The following is a 13249-nucleotide window of genomic DNA, read 5'->3' on the forward strand; positions in this document are numbered from 1 at the left end:
CTAAATATACAGACCCAACTGATATTGCCAATATCTTGGCAGATATGTTCAGTGCTAACTTTATGCCCCTCTCACCCATTAAAGAGCCCATCTCTATACTGGAAGAATGTAAGGTTCCTGTAATCATGGCTGCACAGGTAAAAACCACACTCGCCAAAGCCAGGAACACAGCATCCATGGGACCAGACAACATCCCAGGCTGCGTTCTACATGAACTATAGAATGAACTGGCACCCCATCTAAGTACCATGTTCAATCATACCCTCACCTCAGGCTTTGTGCCTGCTGAATGACGCACAGTAACAGTTATCCCTCTCCACAAGAGTGGAGCCACCACGGACCTCAGGAACTACCATCCCATTAGCCTGATGAGCCTGGTCTGCAAGGCCATGGAACGTATCATGGAACATATAAACAAAGATATTGATAATCTCCAAACTCTGGACCCCAGCCAGTTCGGGTTTGTAAAAGGCAGATCATGTCGCCTAAACCTGATAGACTTCTTTGAAGCAGTCACCAAAGCTGTAGACAAGGGTAAGGTGGTTCACACAGCCTATCTAGAGCTTGCCAAGGCTTTTGACACCATCCACCACTCTGGAATTATAGATAAACTCACTAAACTAGGTACAAATCCCTGTGTCACAAGATGGGTTGCCAACTGGCTCACTGACAGAACCCACACTGTGAAAGTAGCAGACTCCAAATCTGACTTCAGACCAGTGACAAGTGGAGCACCACAGGGTTCAGTCCTGGGTCCTCTCCTGTTTGGTATCTACTTCTCTGAAGTACAGGTTAACACAGAAGGTCTTTGGCTAACGAAGTTTGCAGATGACTGAAAACTAGGAGCCATAATCGAAACTCCTAACGATGTGGACATCCTACAAAAGGGCCTCACTGAGACAGATGCCTGGTGTCAAAGCCATGGCCTCAAGCTCAATGCCAAAAAGTGCATTGTCATCCCCTTTGGTAAAAACTCTGTACCCAGGAACTACAACATTGGTAGTAGTATACTTAACACCGAAAGTGTGATAAGAGACCTTGGGACACAGATGGACAGTTGATAATCACATCACTACAGTAGTCAGGAAATCCTTCTATGTGGCACACCTCATCACAAAAGGTTTCTCATCAAGAAAAAAGAGGTAATTGTTCCCCTCTGCTCAACACTCATTAGACCCATTATAGAGTACAACGCCACTTTTGGTATGTACCTCACAAGACATATACAACAACTGGAAAGGCCGTAGAAATATCTCACAAAGAGGATTACCGGCCTCAAACAAATGCCCTACACAGACTGTCTCAAAAAACTCCAGCTTTACTCCATCATATATTGCCTACTCAGAGGTGATCTCTGCCTAACATACAAAGCTATGTCAAACCCAGAGCTGTTGGACATGCTCCACTTAAAGAAATCCCAATCTCTCCGAGCTACATGCTCTAGGGACCTAAACCTTGTCACCACAATAGACAGAACATGCCGGAGGGATAGATTCCTGTCCCAGGGACTTTCCATACTCCGGAATACACTACCTATATATATCAAACAAAGCTCCTCATTAGCACTCTTCAAGAAAAATCTTGATGATTGGAATGGAAATAGGAAATTCACCCCGGGGATCACTTCTGTGGCTCTGCTCGACTGTGGCACAAGAAAATAATTTTCTTGGGTGGCAAAAGCCAGGGTACCTTTTTAGGCTGGGCTTGTATAGTTCCCAGGGCCGATAGCCCAGTACCTACCTATGAACCTATGAACCTATGAACCTATGAACCTTGCCTAAAAAGGGTGATATGGGGACAGCAAGAGCCTTGGGCAGTATTCAGAAGCATAGGTGTGACAGGTTTAAACAATATCTAGTGAAGCAATGAGGCATGTCTATCATGTCATCCCAGGCAGACAGAGACTGGATACCCTTTGAATGACACCAGAAGCTCACCCAAGTTTTGAAGTTTATCATCTTTCTGTTATATTCCAATATCATGTAGGTGAAGGTAAGATGCTACTCAAGGTCAGGGTCATACCAGCCTGGGCTACATGATCATACAGCTACTATATATCTCTTGTCATTTTTTCCTGGGAGGTATGTCTCAGATCATTCACACTGACATGTACAAAGACTGCATCATATATGTACCTGTTCTGGATTGATCTAAGTGCTTGTGTTATGTGGCAGATCATAGCACCTGACAGTAAACTTCCCATTGTCCAGCCTAGTGAGTGGAACATCTGTGTGCCTGATTATGGAGTCACCTATTACTAGTGTGTTGGGTATGTTGTTTTTCCTTAGGGCCTGTTGTGAGGCACACTGCTTTGGTGTATTATGTGTTTTTTGGCGTGTGCTTGGAGGTGCATGTTGCTTGATTGTCTGCTTAGGAGGACACTCTCTCTTTTTCAGATTAATATTTGTATTCTCCGAGTATGGTAATGTGTATTTATGTGTGTGTTTTGCTGGTGCATATATTGTATGTCTATGTGAGACTGTTGGTGTTGTGCTTGTATGACCCTACTCCTCTTGACTGTATTTTCCAGTATTGGGTTGACAGAGCTTAGCCACCGGTTTGACCCTGTGTGTGCCAGCATGTGGTGCATCAACCCATATATGATATTGTCATGGCCTGTGCATACAATACACTCACAATACATCTAGTATGATAAGCCTGCTGATGTTAGCAAAGGTGAAAAAAAACCTTTGGGCAAACTGTCAGCGAGTAATGTCTATATTGAACCCTGTAATTCGATATTACTTGCTGAAGTGTAAAGAAGTACTTAGTTTGGATTAAGAACCCCACGCTTGCCAACTGTGTATGTGTGTGTCTGTCTCTTACTGTGGAGAGAGCAACCTTTTTGGAGACTACTCACACCCCTTAAAAGGGATATACTCATCTTTGTCAAGTCTGATGATGTCACCATCCTACAAATATAGCTGTGGGAAGGTGAAATCCCAGTAATGTGTATAGTGTGTCGCGCAAATATATACTACTGTAATATCATAATGTAGTTAGGTAGGGGTTTGAATCCTGCACTTGCCCACTGTGTGTGTGTCTCCCTGAGGAGGGAGTAACCTTTCTGGAGACTACTCACACCCCTAAAAAGTGATATACTCATCTTTGTCAAGTCTGATGATGTCACCATCCTACAAATATACCTGTGGAAGGTGAAATCTCAGAAATGTGTATAGTGTGTTGTGTAAATGCATACTGCTATAGCATCATAATGTAGTTCAGGAGGGGTTTAAATCCTGCATTTACTGACTGTGTGTTTGTGTTTGTCTCCCTGGGGGGGAGAACAACCTTTATGGAGACTACTCACACCCCTTAAAAGTGATATACTCATCTTTGTCAAGTCTGATGATGTCACCATCCTACAAATATACCTGTGGGAAAGTGATATTCCAATAATGTGTATAGTGCGTTGTGTAAATGTATGCTGTAGTATCATAATGTAGTTAGGTAGAAGTTTGAATCCTGCACTTGTTAACCGTGTGTGTGTTCCAGGTGTATGAGAGTGTGTGACACCGTTAGTCAATGTGGAGTGGGTTTTGATTTTTCTAGTGTATGACATATCACAATGACAACTGTATGTGCATAACACATGTAAGGTAGCTGTGGGGCAAAGCCATATACATGCATGTGACCTCAATTATTTCATAGGTGGGTACTCTGCTTTCTCCATGAAAGCATCTGTTATCTTTGTCAGAGCGTGCTGGCACTTTCCAGACTTTGGGTCACTTCTGTATGCTTGTGACAAGCTTAGCCACTGCAGTGATCCCTGGGCTACGTCTTCTGGTTCACATCCACTCATCATGGTTTCTAGTGAAGAGTGTGAGTGAGGGTTTATGCATGAGGTATATTTGAATCCTGTTCCAAAGCAAGCAAAGTCTGGCAAAGATGACTAATCATTATAGGTGCACAACAACCTTTGTGGATCTGCATGCAAACCCTTTATTGCTATGTGCTACACAGAGGGATTTCCAAAACCCTTTGGTAATGTGATTATCAAAGGAGAGATGAATAAACACATGGCTCTATGTATACATTAGTACCTGTTCCACATTTTGGGGGCTACTACCTATGTGGTACTCTGGGGATACTTTGTTTTCTAAAAGTGGATAACTATGCATTCTTTGGCTTATAGCTTTACAGCATGATTTTGACACCAGGTATCTGTCTCTATGATACCCTTTTGGAGGATGTGTGTGTCATCTGGAGAATAAAGTATAGCCCACAGTATGCATTTTCATCAAACGTGGGCAGACATATCCCTACTGTGTTTGCTTGTACCTAAGAAAGCTATATGCCAAACAGGAGTGGTCCCAGGACTGAGTGCAGGTAAATACCACTTGTTACTGGCATAGAATTGTACATGAAGGCTGCAAATGTTACTGTGTGTCATACATCTGTGCGTCAGTTGTCAATCCATCATCTAACAATCGTTTCTGGTCAATCTGTCAAGGTAATGTATAATACCAGAATGTGGGATGGGTATGAATTGCTGGTGAGCTATAGTTTGGCTGTGTGGACCTCCCCTCCCTCACCCATAGCCTTGTTAACTGGCTTGAAGTCTACTAGGTGTAGGAGCCATGATCTGGCCTTTAAAGAACCTAAGTGGGTATGGTGCAGTGTTTGCAGGTTCATAATGTCTCTGTTAATGAGTTCCATAATGCTGTGCTCCATAGCATTCCCGATAACATTTGTCTGGCTTATAGGTTGAGAGTTTCCAGGATCTGTTGTAGCTCTACCCTTAATCAATTTATGTTAACATTTGCACTGGGTGTGACGAGGGTGGACATGATTAAGAATAAGTATATTAGAGGGTCAGCCCAGGTTTGAAGGTTAGTAGACCATGCTAGATAGGCAGGATTACGTTGGTTTGTACATGTGCTGAGGATGGATGCAGAGTATATTGTGAAATAGATGCTAAGGATTAAGCCGACAGGTAACAGGAAAAGAGGAATGCCTAAGATGAGGTTTATCGCTGTGGTGAGAGAGGACATGCAGGTGGATGGTGTGACAGTGCAAGATGCAGAAGGCAGGAAGAAATGGAAACAGATAATCTACTGTGGCGACCCCTAATGGGAGCATCCAAAAGGAGAAGAAGAAGAAGAAGTTGTAGCTCAGCCCTTGTGGACTGTGAACATCATTACCATGCATCATTCCGCAAGTATGTAACCTGTATAGAGGCTGCATCTGAACAGAGTGTTTAGGTGAGTGGTGAGGCTGTATCTGAACAGAGTGTTTAGGTGAGTGGTGACTTCATATGTCAGCTTGTGTATGACACAGCCAGGGACACTGTCCAGTACCATTGCCGCTGTGGTTTGGACTTTGGTAAAGAGATTTTTTTAACTAGAGTGTCTGTGAATCATCAGGTTTTACATTCTTCAGGTCTGGAAATGTGGCCCTTGTGTAACGACAGGGTGGTGAAATCCGCATTCAAACTGTCTGACAAGATATTGGTAATGTCAGTCAGATAAGTGTACTTTGTGACCATTTACATTAACTGTGATCTGATCTGAGATTTCCCCTGTAGATAATAAACAACACTAAAGAAAGCTTTAGTGTTGTCTTTGGAATCCTTGCCAATTTGTATTTTGAAACTTGCCTTGTATGATTAATGAGGGCTTGTATTTTCCCAATGATACTGACCAGAGAGGTTATCCCTTCTTGGTATGTAACTCTATTTTTGGCACAGCTTCTCACCTTCTATTATATATTTAGTTTATGGCAGGGGTCCATGAGACTAATGCACTTTTACTGTATAAGTGAGAATTTTTTGTGTTTGTGATAGCATGGTCCATGCAACCCTGTAGGTGAACAGTGTGCATTACTAAAGGATTATGCAGCTGGGACAGTGTTAACTTTAGTAATGCAAACCAATGACAGATAGCAACAATAGCATCACCCATGGCACAGTGTCAACCCATGTCATACACACACATGCGTACTCAAGTTCCAAAATGTGTGTATTACAATGCATACTGGCCACCAATAGAAACTATGGAGTGTTAACACTGGCCAATACAGGGCATGTCACTCTGTCCATGTGTTAAATATGCATGTACATGTAGACAGTGCACCTCCACCATATTCACAAATGGACACCTGCAAACCTGTGTTGCACACACCCCACACTTACTGTCCACTGTATAATGCATGCTGACACAACTACACGCATCAGCCAAGTGGCACATGGGCAAGCAAATCACAATTGGAATAAACCCTTGTGAAAACAATGCAACATTGCTAATTACAGCTTTAATGCATCGTGCCTGTTCAGCTACACCTTCAAGGATATCATTACACTTTACTGCTGACAACATGCTACACATCCAACCATTGCTATACTTTATTAAAGTCACCCTGTGTATCAGCACCATGTTAGCCTGTTCCTGCATCAATGTTACAGATGACAGGAGGTGGCACAGGTTTCATCATATGCATATGGTGTGTTGTTGGGTTGACAGAGGCCTACACTGAGCCATACAATTGACATGTGTGTGTGAGTGTGTGTGTGAGGGCCATGAGTATTGTTATGGGCCAATGTTGATGTCATGTGTGTGAGTATGTGTTTGCCCTAGGTTTCTGGTTTATGTGTGTGTCTGCATGCACACAGTTCCACCGTGTGGCTGCCATATACCGGGATTTGTGAGACAGCTACAAACTGTACCTGGCAGGCTTTACAGATCACCATCTCTGGCCATGGATACGGAACCTGTGCCTGGCAGGAGTGCTACAGACAGTATCAGGTACTAATCCAGATTGGGTACTATCCTCAGAGGTTGACAAATGTCCACTGGATCCAGGTCCCTGCTGGGACTGGCCAGAGCCACTTGCACGTGATCTGCTAGGATGGTCTATGGACAGCCCCCCCCCAATATTGCTGGGGCTGGTACTGGCACTACGGGAGCAGCTGTGACTTGCTGGACATCCATGGTGACCTCCAGCTGGTGATGTTGCTGGCATACATCCACGTTGAGGTCTCAACCATCCCGCACTGTCCTGACACATGGACATGACATTGTGGAGGACATCCAATGTCTCACCCCAATGTCTATCAATGACCTCAGTGTAGTTATGTATGGCACCTGCTAGGTCACGGATACTGTCATTTACAGAGGTGTAATGAGCCCTCTGTGCCCTTAGCCCCTGTCTGGTGTATCGCTCCATTCATGTCTGTGCCTCCATGACAGCCTGGAACATGCGTGTGGTAGAAAGAGGTGTGGCACATCTGCCAGGGGCATGATGACCAGCAGTGCTCTGATGAGAACCCCTGAATATCTGCCTATGTGGTGCCATTCCAGACATCTGGCTATGGCTGCTGTGTCCTGATACATGTGCCATAGATACCACACTGTCCTGGCCAGTACCAACTGTACACTCTCTCTCAGCAAAGGGCAATGGTGATGATGGATGTACAGGCAGTATGACTGTGTGCATGGATGGGGTGGAGACTTGTGTACTGTCAATTGGTGGCGCAGCAACAGACCCTGAAAAATCTGCCTGTGCCTCAACACACCTATCCTCATGATCACTGTCTGTGTCAGTGACATCAGGTTCCCTGCTGTACTGAACCAGCCCCACCTCACCACCTGTGAGAGAAAAACAGGAAACACACTTTAAGACCTGAACATGACCTCAGACCATATGCACACATGCACACGCACAAAGCTACACTCCTCCCGAAAGCAGACACACACAACACGAGCAAACGCAGAACATACACAATAGCAGGTGATGGTGGAGTACAGTATCACAAGCAAAACAGTCATATCACACCTGTCAGCATGCAGGACATGTGTTGCTCAACAGCATGCAGTGCAAGTGTAGTCAATCCTTATTACTAACAGTATACATGGCTTTGATGCATGTGTTTTGATATTCGGTGATGACCCTCCCCCTGGACCACAATGCATACATGGGCACAACATTGCTGTGCATGTATTCATAACCCTGTGATGTACTGCGCACGATAACTCACAGGTGTACATACCATTGCTGGATGTATATATGTGTGTCAGATAGGTATTCAATGCTGATTACAGCCTCTGTGTCTTTAGCAAATAATTGTGGACACTTTTTTAGCACATGCATGATGAGTATTCACACAACATCATCAGTGGTGCATAGATAACTGATAGAATACCATTTGGCCACATACCCAATGTACGGTACTTATGGTGAGTGTAGATCATATTGTGGACATGCCAGTCTTATCCATGACATGGCATGCTAAAACACGACTGCATATTTAAACACTACACATACCCAATATGTGTCATATGACCTAGCCACTCAATAGCATCACAAGACATATATGTGTCAGTTGTGAAAATGGTGATTGGTATGCATACTGTTTAGAGGTGCATATGTGTGCACACACACATCATTATGGTGTGTAGCAATAGCAGCTATGTGTAGTACTGTGGTTACAATAACTGGATGGGGTATAGTACCATAGGCCATCATCATGAGGCATCAGGTGGTCACTCAAGGCTACAAATGTTTCACAAAGCAAAACAAATCATGCTGTGCCGGAACTGTACTACCTTGGCTAAATTCACCATTTCACAACCAGTTGTTATGTGATTTTGTAAGGAGGCCAATAAGGAGCATTCCCTGCCATGAATGTGTAGTGTGTTGCAGAGTGTTTAAATGCCCCAGGATAGGCCTCTACCCCTCAGGTATATTCTGTGTAATGTGTAGATGAGATTTTGGATACTGGAGTATGTCATTACAGAGGGTTTGGGACTCCTTTATGTGTAGCATGTTAAAATGCTCTGTGTATGACATATATGTGCATGTTATGTGCATGCTGAGTATCAACTGTGCCTATCCAATGGTCGCTACAGTCTAGCCACATTTGTTTGAAATGGTCTGGGTATTGCATGTGTTTGAGGCTGCTAATTACATTAGTGAGATGTGCGTGCTCTTACACCAAACATGCACAGCATGCATTATGGGCAGGTGTGTTACATCTGTACATGGCCTACACCATAACTATGACATGCACTTTCTATTTCCAATAATAAATGTAGAACACACTCACCAGCATCCATCCACTGCTTTACATCACACCAGAGGTACCTACATAGAGATGAGACAGTTTGTCAGTGGCCACAACTGTGGCATTGCTACTGTGTGTTTGCAATCTTACAGTACAACAACAGTTTACATTCACAGGGCGACAGCTTATGTTCCAAACAATCAGTATTACACAACAACAGGCTCCGCATCTTTGAACGACACACTCCACATCTCACATATGCATGATCTACCAATATAGATAACAGTAGTCTATAGATATGCCATGTTACCTGCATGCTCCATGTGTGCTTGCTGGGTGGCTCCAACCTCCATCATGATGTATGTCTGCTGCTGTTGTTGTTGGGCAGGTGACACCAGGCTCATGAGCAGCTCCTCTACTCTGGTGAAGGCGGGATGTATGCTAGCACCACCCCCTGTTGCAAGCTGTTCCGTATGCACATCAGTGGCACACTGACGGACATGTTGGAAAAGATCACTGCAGTGGTGGTGTACATGCTCATATGTGCGGTTCTGCAGGCCTACCTCATTGACCCTGCAGACAAGATCTTGCCACATTGCAGTACGCACCTGATGGTCCTGACTGGTTCGTGAAAATAGCACACAGTAGTGCTGAATCATGATGCTAGTGATGATATTGTCTTCAGCCCTACTGTAACTTGGGTTCCTGTGGTGGACCATGATCCCTGGAAGACATAAATACAAAAATATGTCTGAGCAAGTCATATGGCACATTTAACATTATACAGTACAGATATCACTGAACTGCTATAAATATATATATATATATATATATATATATATATATATATATATATATATATGTATATATATATACATATACTTACATACATAATACAATATGTTGTACCTGAGCACAGATTACTATAATTACTCACACACATACATCTACATGTTAGAGTACATTTTCTGTAGTGCTGTATGATTGTACTGGATGTTATGTTTGTGAATACATAAATGATATGTATATCTGAGATGGCTTAGTGGCAAATCACATATGCTGTGATGTGAATGGTTGTGGGTTTTTTCCTAGTAAATGCTTTTCATTTTGTTACTAGACAAAACAAAGGTCAGGGGCTACAGACAGAATAAGGCACATTTCAGCATTTGCAAGTGGGTTTTCAGAAGGGAAAGCACAGCTTATGGAAGTTTAACAACCTATAAGCTAACTGAGAGTGAAGCACTGTAACTGCCATTTATCACTGCTCACCCCACAACTGCTGGAAAGTGCCTTGCTCACTCTCTATCCAATGAACCATTTTCTGCACAACAACAAAATAAAATAATTATATAAGACTATACAAGAGTACCTGGCACACTTTATGCAACAGGATGCACCACCTAGCCACAGCAGACATACATCAAGGCGATTTGTAAAGAAATATATCATCCATCACAATCAGTGTAAGGTCCAGTAAATGTATTAATATTATGCCATACAACTTGTTAATGCCAAAGCCGTGGCCAAAATATGCGCACAATTGGGAATATAGGTCACATACTGCTATAGTACAGTATGAATTTTGCTAGATACACAGTTATATGTATTACCACACATATGTCGAAGGACATGTCACAGACATACCCACACACACGTCAGACATAATTACAGGACACAAAGGTATGACAACCCAGATAAGCTTTCAGTGTGTAGTATACAGTACTGTGTGTTAGTACTTACACAACTTTAACCTTGAGAAATGTAATCTGTGATGAATGCAGGGACCACACAAAACAGTGGATGCAAGCAATGTGGACATAAACCATACTTTGCTGTACAGGCCCAGAGCTTCAGTTAGTACTACAGTATACACAGGATTTGCATTCAACATCGGAACCAATCAATAATAATCAGAGATGTAGTGCTTTAGCCTCCAATGACACACCCTAGTTAAAACCAAGGGACTTAATCACACTGTATGCAACAGCACTTGTTTTGCCTAGCAACAGAATACACAGCTTTTTCTAGGATCAAAGCAAGGACCCAGAATACCATAACATAAGCAGTTTCCAAGTAAACTATCCCACAGATACATATCTGTGACTATTGACCATCACAGTCAGTCAACAGTACAGAGAATCTATTGCAACAAAGTAGATGTAGGTGTGTATGAGTATATATATATATATATATATATATATATATATATATATATATAATATACATATATATATATATATATATATATATATATATATATATTTATACATATATATATATATATGTGTGTGTGTATATATACATATACACATCCATTTGTCTACATATACACACACACACACATATATATATATATATATATATATATATATATATATATACATTCACCTTTCATAGTGAGAATATCAATTATACAAAGGATGTAAGGTGTACAGTAATGTAATAACATCGCACAGTCTTGGGATAAATGCATTGAAGGTGTTCACAGCTCAGGTAGCTTTAGCAGGCCTTACTGGCTTCAACATTGCAAACTGAACGAACCACCCACAGTGTTTAACCAGCACATGTCATATACCAGCACTGTATGCTGTCTTGTTTGTCACACACTAAAACCTACATACAAATATGCGCATATTAACCTTCACCAACATATATACCTCCCCCCTTCGCAAACAGTTGCAATATGTCCCCTGCTCTATGCACATATACAGATGTGAATATATATGACACATATATTTCTCTCATACACACACATGATCCACACTGTTGTAAGTCCCTGGACCTCACAGCTGAACTGTTGGGCCTTGCTGCAACACAAACAGGTGTCATATATGAACACAGACTAACATTAGGGGGGTATATATGGCAACATATGCTAGATAAGCATACTAGAGTGCTACAGCAGTTGCCAATGCTTAGCTACACTTTAGTATGACTATCATGCATGTGTTGTTCTGTCACACCCATGTTTATATAATGTCAGTGCTAATCCCCTCAACAGCCATTAGCCACACTACTGTACAGAACACAGATAACATGGATCAGATCTTTGACATTTAATGCTGAGCTACACATTTAACAGGTATGTCCCACTGCCCACATGTACACACAGTATTGTCCATAGCAGTAGTTAAGCAGAACATCTGTGCAGAAAGAAGTAATGCTGCCACATATGAATGTTTCACATTATGTAGACTATTCTTCAATAACATCTACTACATGCCAGTAAATACATATGTGTCACATACCTTTCCTTTGTATAATTTGGTAATATTTTTTTTTCCTTTTCTCTCTCTCTCTGTCTCTCTCTCTTTCAGTCTCTGCAATAGAGTGATTGAGTTTGTTGGTAGCAGGGTTGCCAGACATCCCTATTTGGGCGGGACTGTCCCGAGATCAGCAGCCTGATCCCGAGTCCCGCCCTGCCGGTTTAAATCCCGGCCAACCTCCGCTTTGTTTGTTTTTTTTTTTTTTTTGATTGTCCCGTATACCTGGCATATGGGCCAATCAAAAAGTGCGAAACACGAAGCTTCTTGTGTTCAGCGTTAAACGAGAAGCTCCGTGTTTAGCGATTTTTGATTGGCCCATATGCCGGTATACGGGCCAATCAAAAATCGCTAAACACGGAGCTACTTGTTCTTGTGTTGAATGCGGAACTGCAATGCATTAAACACAAGAAGCTCCGTGTTTAGTGCAGACGCGGTTGATGTAAAAGGCAAAGCGCGGTAACCAGTAAGCAAACACCGTCTACAGCGAGCGCATCTAACAGTTAAGTTGGGCTTTACTTTACTGCACCACGTATTTTTTGTATTAAAGAAGGACACCTTTGTGAGGGTATATCTTGATGATGGCATCAACATTTCTACCAGGGAAGAGAGCTTTACCTTCAAAAAATGCCTTTGGTACCAAATGCATATCCGTAACGGGCACCTCGTGAGTATACTATCAAAGTTTTCCGCTGAAGTACTGTTGTATAACATAGCATTATTGTATGTTAACTTGATTTTGCGTTAGATAGTAGTACCCTTGGTAGTATTACTAATGTGTTTTGCTTTGTGTGATGGTATGTATAAACCGTTTACTTGGGCTTTGAGTGAGCTCAGTTGTGCTACTTTGTCGAAGACCTTTTTTTTTTTTTTTTTTTTTTTTTGGTCTTCACTTGCCGTGAGAGACCTTCTTTTTTTTTTTTTGTCCCTACCTGGGAGTCTGGAAATCTGGCAACCCTGGTTGGTAGAGATTGCAGCCTGCTTT

The sequence above is a fragment of the Protopterus annectens genome, chromosome 2.part2, assembly GCF_019279795.1.
Source record: "Protopterus annectens isolate FY-2018-M chromosome 2.part2, PAN1.0, whole genome shotgun sequence".
NCBI lineage: Eukaryota > Metazoa > Chordata > Ceratodontiformes > Protopteridae > Protopterus > Protopterus annectens.